The sequence below is a fragment of the Schistocerca nitens genome, chromosome 3 (genome assembly GCF_023898315.1).
Source record: "Schistocerca nitens isolate TAMUIC-IGC-003100 chromosome 3, iqSchNite1.1, whole genome shotgun sequence".
Classification (NCBI taxonomy): domain Eukaryota; kingdom Metazoa; phylum Arthropoda; class Insecta; order Orthoptera; family Acrididae; genus Schistocerca; species Schistocerca nitens.
In genome coordinates, this window is record NC_064616.1 from 582,381,137 (window position 1) to 582,392,204 (window position 11,068).

Here is an 11,068-nt window from a genome sequence, read left to right on the forward strand (position 1 = left end):
ATATGTTACACCTTTTTCCACTTGCGACTCAATTTTACAATGCGTAACTGTAGTTCATGTTTTTCAAGTATGCAAAATCCAATGCTTAACTGCAAGATGATAACTAGAACTTCAAATTCGAAAATGACAGTTGATAATACACTGACAGCGTCGCGCCGCGTTCACATGGGCGGCGCCGGATTTGAGGCGACGGGTGGCGTCTGGTCGGTAGCCGCTGCAGCGCGAGGAAACGCTCGAGCATAAGCTGTTCTCATCGCGACGCAGCCACGAGCTGTCCTGCGGAATAGTTTCTGGAAGTACTTGTTATTGCTGGTGGGTAGAATGTGAAGCAAATTATCTTCGATGTTCAGACTCGTAACTTCAGACTGAAATGTAGTAAAAAAAAAAATGCAGTTGGACGCGAACAGGTGACTATAAGTTTAGAATGCACGAGGATTACCACTTTTTTTGTTATCTCATTTTGTTCGTTTCATCTGCTCGATGCAGACGTCGCGAGACACCCGTTTCAGTTCGTTGTTGATTAGGGGTATGAAGGTTCACCAAGTTCATGTACTTGGACCTCAACTTCGAAGGTACTACCAGTATCATGCACACCCGCCTAATAGGTGGTCCTATTAGGATCATGTACTTGGACCTCAAATGCGGAGGTATAACGAGTGTCATGTACATTAGGATCATGTACTTGGACCTCAAATTCGGAGGTATAACGAGTGTCATGTACATGGACCTCCACACCCGCCTTGCCAACATGTACAGCGTAAGAGTCAAGCTTCGTCATGAAGCAAGGCTTAAGGTGTCTAACAACACCAAATGTATGCCCAATGCATAGTCATGTACTTGGATTTTAACACCCTCCCCACCCATATAAAATGCCGTTTCTTGCGGGGTCTTATTGATAAACTGTTACGGTGTTTCAGTGGGTATAGATTCTGTAGCTGTTCGTAAATTAAAAATATAAGTATTACATGCTAATGATTGAAACAATTATTACTTTGTATTGTAATTAGTCAAATACTATACTTATTCCTTTCTTCTGTGCTTGTAAATTTAATTTTCGTCACGACGGTCCTTGGACGGAGGGGCAGTCGAGTCTGGAGCTAACGCCATCTGTTGACATTAGGCCGTAACACTTCGTTTGGCCACAGGCGACTGCGCAAGTGACTTCACTCACTCGTCGCGACAGTCACTTGTTTGTTGTTTAATGTTAATGGTGGAACAGGGAACAGGAAGTGATCGAGGATACTGACATTACTGACGTATGCAATGTGTGCGACGATGAATTTCTGCAGAGGCTTTGAATGCTTGTGGAATGTGCATGAAGTACTACAAAATGCGGAAGGAAAAATTAAGTTCTCCAAAGACGACTGCAGCTTTTTGGATACTTTGAGATTACCTGTGCAAGTAGAGCTTGTTGCAACATTTAAAGAAACGATTGTATTCCAGTCATTCGACAGTAACTTCATATAATTTATAGTTTATGATGCAAACATTCTTAAGGTAGTTTTATTTGTCCCCTCAATTGGCTAAGAACAGTAACATTTGTCGAGTTTCATCCTTTTTATTTTATTTTGAAGCAGTTTTGCACGACGTTTATTTCAGTGCATGTATAAAGATTTAGCTTTGTATTAGTGGCGTATCCCGTGAAGAATTTGTTTCGATTCCGCGTTGAAGTCGCAAACATCCTTATCCATAATTATTAGCATACTGCTTACTCTTGTTAGCCTGTTCACTGTATTTTAAAGTTAGTAGTGTTCAAATATTTGCCTGTAGAAGCGCTTCCCTGTGCACACTAACTCTTCTGAATGTTCAAAGATTCAACTTTAACTGCAGTCACTTATAAAATTCGTACAAGAATGTTTTTAAGTGTGGTCAGCACATAATTTGCAAAGAAATTGATAAGTAAAATGTTTGTAAAGCCCTATTTCCTGGCGTAACATGGGGCGTGATACAGTGTACCAAAATGGTTACATTTGTAAATATTAGTGTCAGACTTCCTGGTACTGGTGCACAAGAAATGGGGAGGGAAAAGAAGGGTCATGCCTTGGATAGCTCTTTAATGCGCTGCAGCTTTGAAACTATGGGATTACAGAAGTGTCCGAGGGTCAACGTGAGCGTCCGATTCCATCCGTCTGTTGTGTGACATCATTACGGCGCGGAATTCGAGTTTCGTGTGTTTGGCGCGCGCTGAGTTTAATGTGTTGGATGTGTGAAGTCATTGGCAGTGATTGTAGTTCGGACGTAAGGTTTGGCAGTTTTTTCAGTGAGTTATTAATTTTTTTTTTTTTTGTTTGTGTGTTTCCCGTTTTCGTTAGGTGTTATTGGTCTGGTGTTTGTGGTGCGGTAAGATCTTTAATTTATTGTGTGGTTTCTGTTAGGTATGGATATGACGATGGAATAGAACAGTGCTATGTTGCGGTCAGAGAAGGGTTAGGACATGTTGTCCGCTATTCAATTCCTCCAGTTATTTGGACTGATCGCTAAGATTGTGAAGTGTATTTGTCATGAGAACATGCGGTTGACAAGAGATTTCTCGTCTCGGGACAGGTACGGGTACGTACGTGTGTGTGTGTGTGTGTGTGTGTGTGTGTGTGTGAGAGAGAGAGAGAGAGAGAGAGAGAGAGAGAGAGAGAGAGAGATTGTAGTTCGGACGTAAGGTTTGGCAGTTTTTCCAGTGAAGGTGTTGGTGGTAAGCAATTGTTTTTTTAGTCTAGTCTTCTCGAGGTGTGACGTTTTGTGTATTTATGGTGTATTAAATGTGTTATAATTTATGTATAGATGTTTGATTCTTTGCATTTTGAGGTGTTGTGGTTTCGGTTTTATTTTTCGTCGCTGTAGCTGTTGATTTTTTGGTATCACTAGTTATGGTTGACCTGTGTAGGTCAAGAGAAATGACCGATTCCAGTTTTCGTAGTTTCTGTTGTAGGTATTGGTGTTTTGGTATCGTCAGCTGTGGTTGACCTACATACATCAAGAGAAGTGTGAAAAATAAAACCAAAACCACACCACCTCAAAAATCAAACAATCAAACATCCGTAAATAAATTATAACACATTCAATACACCATAAATACACAAAAAGTCACAACTCGAGAAGAATAGACAAAAAAAAGCCTACCACCAACAAATTCTCGTGACAAATGCTACACTTCACAATCTTAGCGATCAGTCCAAATAACTGGAGGAATTTAATAACGGACAACATGTCCTAATCCTTCTCTGACCGCAACATAGCACTGTTATGTTTCATCGTCATATCCATACGTAGCAGAAACTACACAATAAATTAAAGGTCTTGCTGCACCATAAACGCCAAACCAATAACACCTAATGAAAACGGAAAACACACAAACAAAAAAATTGATAACTCACTGAAAAAACTTCCAAACCTTGCATCCTGAACTACAATCACTGCCAACGGCTTCACACATCCAACACAAAGGCTCAAGTGACAACTACTGCTCAATGTTGGTGGGAATCACCAATTGATACCAAATGCAATTGTAAATTGTAGGAGGGCTGAGTAATTTAGGGTTAAATTGCTTGGAGTGAAGAAATGAAAATTCTTTTCTTGGTTGTTACATACATTTGGCTGTTCTGCAAATAGGTCGCAATTTCCAGAAATGTGGTTGGGCTGTTTTCGGCTGTATTTTCTGAATATCTCACAATTTCTGAGGGTGTGGTTAGGCTGCACACAAGAGCACAGCTTAAATGGACAGAGAAAACCTAGTTGTGATAGAGTGATTGGTACGTAGCCACAGGTCTAGGTTGCATTGGAAGGCACCTATTTTTCAGTTGGTGAAACCTACCAGTGTGGAAAAGCATGATTTTAGAGACACTAATTTCAGCTAGTGACCCAGCAGTGAAATGTATAACCTTCCTTGTCATGAATAATATGCTATTTTCTGAATGTGTTGTGATTTCTGATGGCATGGATAGGCAGGAAACAAAGAGCGTAACTTCAATTGATGGATGCATCTATTCATTATAACTTAAATTACAAATTTTGTGTTTCACAAAAGTGTCAATTTGTAAGCATAGTTGTAGCTTCCTGTGATTATTTCGCATCACATCTATATTGGTTGCTCTGGACGAGTCAGATGTGAAGTTATCATTTGACCATCATCCATACCGTAATGAATACTGTGACATATTACAAAATTTGGATCCATTCAAAGGTAACTATCATCTTTCTGGTCCTTGTTCAGACTTAACGTGGAGAGCTGTGGGTGCTTTCTGGATGAACTGGTATTTTATAGACTAGCAAAAGCAGAGTTATGGTCATTGTTGGACTATAATGTACTACCACGATCATTGGAATGCCTTAGTTGCCTTCTGATGTCTTGCCAAAAGTGGATTCTTTCTGTTGCTGATGCCGTTGGAAGGGGAGTCGCATGGCTAATGCGCAAAGGACATTGAAGCACTGTAGCCGGAATGGTACCCAGCTCAGTGATTCGTGAATGATGGTCCGTAAGATCTCTGACTTGTGCGGCATATGGGTCTCGATGTTTTGTCCAAAGATGGTGAGATTTCTCATACACGTACGGTGACTGACTGGGCTTTCTACTGATGTGAAATGTGTAGTGGGTGGACATCAACATTTTGTAAGTTACGGAGACCAGGAATTGCCGTTGAAGTAGAAAATACGAAATTTGGGAAAAGGAAACACCACAAAGGCCTAAAATCTGTTGAAACTGGTTGCGGGGTCGACAAAATGCTTTGTTGAGCCCGTTGAATTCTATAAGAAGAAAGTGTTAAGAACAATCAAAGAATAGACTCCCTGGAACAATGATTGTTAGTGACTACTTCAAGTCATACAACACTCTAGAGATACTGAAGCTTTTGGGCTTCCTGGAGTGAACCAGTCTGAACTTTGTAGATCCCTTACATTGAACGTGGAGAGAATGTGCCAGGGCATCAGAGGTGCCATCCCATGGTGTGGAAGAAAGACAAAACAGTTCACTGGTTACCTAGCTGAATATATCCTATGTCGAGCAAAGAATACTGCAAGTAATCCTAGTGACTACAGTTCTGAGCCTTTTGGGGAAACTGGCACCTTCAATTTCCTCAACACTAAAGGTATATTGCAGCATCAGTTTGCTTATTACTGTGCATTTTGTACATTACTGTGGAACATATATTTTATTCTTCTTCTTCGCGGATGGATCACTTAGGACCACGCGTAATCAACATTTGTTGGCCTTCCTTTTCGCCCAGTATTCCTTCATAAACAACGAATGGGCTAGCTTTCGTTGCGTAGACCATATATGTCGGTTAGTTTTTCTCTCTTCTTTATTCATGTTTCATGCATAATATTTTTTCGTCATTTGTGTGTTTGTGCATTGAAAATGTGATTGGCTGATTACATAATGTGTTACGTGCTCAAACTGGACTGCAAAATAGTGGAGCCCGAAACAAAGTGAAGTGACGAAGTTGATGAAAACCTTCCAAAAATTTCCACTGTTGATGTTAATTGTAGTCAAAATGTTACCCCTAAAGTCCTATCTCAGAACTGTTTTATTCTGGTTATCCTGTAGTAGCCCTCACCCGGTGTCATACTTTTCCTCCAATTAGTGTTCCCATTTAGCAGATAAAGTGCATTACTCTCTATCCCTCTCACAGATTACAAATTAAAATTAGGCTTTCTTTGTGGTCCTTGGTGAGCTGCAGTAAGTTTTATACCTTGCAGCAATTCTGCATTGTGTCAACAACTCTTCACTTCAGTCCATTTGCTGTCACCCAGGATTCGCCCTGACATAATGATATAAAATGTAGATTGTCATGCATAGTTAGTAGTATTTTAGTGATATGTTTATAGTTTGGCTAACTAATGAAATTACAGGTAAAATTGTGGAATGTGTAACCTGACTGAGAATTGTGGATGATGCAAGAGACTCCATCGATACTAAGAAGTTGCCTTATTACTTGGCAGGACCTCTATACTGTGAGGGATTTTGTCATCAGTGATAGTCAGCACCTGACAATGAAGTGTTCACTGTGTGTATTGGCTCTGATCACAGATACTGTAAGAATTAACATGACGTGCTGTTGACTCACATCATGGTTTTGTAGAATAATTGGGTAAAGTTGCCATATAAAATGAGTAATGCATTAGGTTTGTATGGTGATACGGATGTTTACGTGTTATTAATAAAGAGAGCAAACGACTTGTGTATCTTGTTTCTGTTCATACCTTTATCCTAGTACATTAAGCTAACAAATTTTAACTGAAGTATCCAGCTGATTATTTCAGTATTAACTGGATTATGTGCATTTTGTGAATTTTTATGGCTTTGCTACTTTCCATAATTAAAGTATCAGTATCCACTAAGTTCCTCTGTGAAAGCAAATGTGTAAACACTGTAGTACAGTATTGTTTGCCTTCTGTAGACTTACACATTACTGCACTGTTTACAATGGCATTTTGCATATATATTACTGAGTTGCGCCAACGGCTTTGCTGCAGTTCCCGTCAGATCAGTGAAGTGCTGTCATGCTGGGCTAGCACTTGGATGGGTGACCATCCGGTCTGCATTGCGCTTTTGGCAAGCGAGGTCCACTCAGCCCTTGTGAGGTAAACTGAGAAGTAGCTGCTCTGGTCTCGTAAACTGAGATACGGCCGGGAGAGTGGTTTGCTGACCATATGCCCCTCCACATCCGCATCCAGTGATGCTCGTGGGCTGAGGATGATATGGCAGCCGGTCGGTACCTTCGGGACTTCATGGCCTGTTTGGGCAGAGTTTAGTTTTCATTACTCAGGTGTGGAAAAAAATGCAATGAGTAAAAAATAGCGACATGTTGAATTGGAATTGTTACACATTACAGTATTCCATGCGCTTTTCCTTGTGTGTTTCTCCAGATTTAATTAGGTTTGTAAGGATGCTGACTACAAGGTATAAGCATTTGTAATACCACTGACAGACTAGTAATGCCAAAGAAGGCTAATTTTGTTGTTAGGGGTTGTCCTGTACACCTTGCTTCCTTAATCAGTTATTTTGTAACAAACAATATTTCAGACCCAAAAATCTACTAGGAGCAAGGAATATTAGTAGCTCAGAATGGTTGCAATTTATTTTGTAATTATTTTTTAGTCTACGAATGCACAAATACACAAATGAAGCAGTACAAATGAGGTGCATCCTACTATTCTTTCACTATAACACAGAATCCCAATATTACCTTGAACAGGTTGGAACCATGTTATAAATGGCTGTACATGCACCCAGAATTGTGTAAAATATCCGTATATGGTATACAGGGTGGAGAAAATTTGTGTCACAAAATTTTAACCCTATATAGCTGACGCCAGTGGGAAACATAATTACTAATGTTATGTAGGTTGACAACGCACCATTTTTAAACTATGGAAACTTTGTGCCATGCACTCCGATTGGCCGTGGGATTGCCCTGTTGCCGTTTGTTGGTTGATGGACAGTGCTATGGTTGTCAGCTCACACATACAAACGACCCTCGCCCCACCACTTCGATACATCGCGATCTCCAGCAGACAAAGCATTCGCGGTCATGTGTTGTCCAGATCATCCCCCAACAGGCCAATCCTGCGACCAATCTGAGCACATGGTGCCAAGTTTCCGTAGTTTAAAAATTGTGCATTGTCGACCTTCACAACAATAGTAATTTTGGTTCCTACTGCCATCAGCTATCCAAGGTTAAAATTTTGTGACTCAATTTTTCTCTGCCTTCTATATTACAACTGAGAATAGATAACTCGAATACAATAAAGATCCAGAAATAAATCTGATTCCTTTGAAAAGCAACTCTGAGACTTACTGACAGAGAAACCAACAGGGGTGTCACAGATGTTAGTTGCAGTTATACGTAATTTAATCAGAAACCTTTATGTATTTTATTATAATGCACACAGTTATGAAAAAGATGCAATGTCTGGATGACACACACCTATATATGCAAACAAATTGTCTCACTCGGGTACACAAACTTTGACATTACATTCATTGTGAGAGACTTGGCTGGAATATCCTTTGGTCGTTAAATATTTTGGGAGGTAGTTTGAGAAGGATGGCTTGCATTTAAATAGGCTAAGCTCAGTGAGTCAAACTGCATATAGGCATTCATAAAACAATATGTATAATTGGTGTAAAGTAGTACTTGCAATTCATATAGAGGAAAAAGAATTGTCAGTGCATTGGAATATGTGTGAACTTCAGAATTTTCAAATGTTACTGTCAGTGTCTTTTCTTTCAGTCTAAATACTGGTGTGATGCAGCTCTCGATCCTGTGCAAGCCTCATCATCTCTACATGACTACAATGTAAAGCCATCTGAACCTGCTTATTGTAGTCCTTGTAGTCCTTTGCATCATTCCCTGATTCTTAAAGATGTGTCTTTAACAATGAATCCCATCTTTCAGTCAAGTTGTGCCATAAATTTCTTTACCCTGCAATTTCATTCAGTACCACCTTATTCCTCTGTAACACTACATTTCAAAATTCGTTGTTGCACACATTCCAAAAACCAATAAACTTTTAGATTCTGTAAGCCAGTTACTTTATCTGCAGATTCTGTAAGCCACTTGTCTTACCTGGACAAGTGAACACTACCATAACAAGATTGATAAGACCAATCAGTAGCATTGCCTGAGGTCAAAGTTAGGTTGAAACGTGACAATTTGGTAGCAAGTTGACACGCAACAGATGTGGAGGTGAAATAAGAGTTGTGACAAATTTATCTGTAACATAGCACGATGTTTACACTCATGCCATATTTAATGCACTTTTTGTTATAAAAAGGTAATTGGATGAATTTGTAGAGTCAAAACTGTAGACAATGTTTTTTTTAAAAAAATAAAATATTCACAGTTATGTCCCTCTTTATTCTAAATTGTTTGATACACGCAAAGGAAAACCGACAGAACCATAAACTTGGACTGTGTGTTCAACATGCTACTCCATAACAGCTTATTGACATCAGTTGCCAGATCAAAAATAAATAAATAAAATGATTCAAGCCAGGTACACAGCACAAAAGTGGCATAGATGAAAGGCATTGTACTAAAGATAATAATTTAAAATGTGTCCACAAAATGATATTCAATACTCATGTTGTTTAATTTATGTTGTATGTGTGTACATATGTCCCTCTGCTACACACCACCAGGTGGCTTGCATAGTATTGATGTAGATGTATGGTTTTACGAACAGATTTACACTGTGATAGTAATTTATTTATTCATCCAGGTATCATCTCACAACAATGTAGGACATGTCAAAAAACAGAGAAAATAAAACTTCTGATATTCATAAATTATTATTATTATTATTATTATTAGCGAATGTCCCCATGGGAGAACGATAAGCAGGTGATTAACATTTCTTAATGTTCTTCTTATTTTCCCAGTATTTCTTCATTGCCTCCCCAAAGGCCTTCTTCCTTTCTTCGGTCCACTTTGGTCGGAAAGGTTTAGATTCCGTCTCTGGAGTAAACTTCCACTTGTCGATTTTTCTTCTGAATGTATCCCGGTCTGATGTGTTTGTTATGTCAATTTTTGCCTTTTTCAAATCCTTCTTAACTTCAGTTACCCAGGGTATTGTTGCCTTAAGTGATGTCATATAGTCCAATAGACGTTTAGTTAACCTGTTTCCAGGTAATCTGTCTATATGTCCATAAAACTTCATCCGCCTCTTCCTGATATCTGCCTCGATGTTTGATATTTTTTCGGTTGTCTCGGTAGTCTGCAGCCTGTATCCATCTTGTGTGTATCGTGGTCCTAGGATTTTTCTAATAATTTTTCTCTCTACTTTCTTAATTTCGTGTAAATCTAATTTCCTATTCAGGGAGAGTGTTTCACTTGCATATGTGACTGTTGGTTTGATGACTGTGTTGTAGTGTCTGATTTTAGTGCCTTTTGATAGACATTTCTTGTTATATATATTTTGAATAAGTCCGAATGCTTTCTTGATTTTCTGTAATCGGTTTTTTTGTGCTATTTTCTCAAGTCCTGTTGGTTCAATAACTTCACCGAGATACTTAAAGTGCTTGACTCTAGTTATTTCACCATACTTTGTTTTTAGTTTCGAAATATCTAATTTTGAGCAGATGAATTCTGTCTTCTCAAAGGAGATTTGCAGGCCAACCTTCTCAGCACATTCTTTAAGTGTCTCAATTTGTTTTACTGCTGTTTCTTCATTGTCGGTTATAATTGCCAAGTCATCTGCAAACGCTAAATAAGGGATGTTCAATTTTCCTTTACCTCTTCCTAGTTCAATTGGCTTCCACAAGCTTTGTTTCCTTAGTGTTACTTCCCACTCTTTCATAACTTTGTCCAAAACTATATTGAATAATAGTGGTGAGATCCCATCTCCTTGTCTTACTCCTGTTTTAATTGAGAATGGTTCCGAAATTTCCCCTCTGAATTTAATTTTTGATTTGGTTTCTGTTAGTGTTTGTTCAATTAGTTTTCGGGTTTTAGTGTCTAGGCCTCGTTCTTCGAGAATGTGACATAGAGACTGTCTGTCTATGGAATCGTATGCCTTTTTGAAATCAACGAATGTGCAGATTATTGGTTTTGACCTGATTGCTTTAATCTTTAAAATAGTTTTAAGGTTGAATATCTGTTCCGGGCATGATCTATTAGGACGAAAGCCTGCTTGGTAATCTGAAATTGTATGTTCTAGTTGTTCTTGTGCCCTCTTTAGGAGACATGCAGATAGAATTTTGTAGGTAACTGGTAAAAGTGAAATGCCTCTGTAGTTGTTTACGTCTGATCTCTCTCCCTTTTTGTGCAATGGGTGAATTAGTGCACACTTCCACTCCTCTGGGATATTTTCTGTCTGCCAAATTTCTTGGATGATGCTAGTGATCTCTTTTAACGAATTTGGACCAAGGTTTTTCAGTAGTTCAGCTACAATTCCATCTTCTCCCGATGATTTATTATTTTTGAGTTTTCTAATGTGACTATAAATTTCTTCTTGAGATGGTGGTAGTGAAGTCTCATTCGTGTGTTCTGGTTGTAATCTGGGGAATCTTGTACTTGGTTGTGGGCAATTTAGGAGTTGTGAGAAATATTTAGCTAGTTCTTGGCAATTTTCTTTG

The 11,068-nt window shown here is 38.9% G+C and overlaps 1 long non-coding RNA gene across 1 annotated transcript; it reads left to right on the forward strand.

Annotated features, from left to right (window-relative positions):
• Nucleotides 1–1,208: 1,208 nt before the first annotated feature.
• LOC126248496 (uncharacterized) lies at nucleotides 1,209–6,169 on the forward strand. The gene is made up of 2 exons (XR_007545493.1): nucleotides 1,209–1,497; nucleotides 5,839–6,169. It is a non-coding gene; the product is annotated as an uncharacterized LOC126248496 (long non-coding RNA).
• Nucleotides 6,170–11,068: the final 4,899 nt, after the last annotated feature.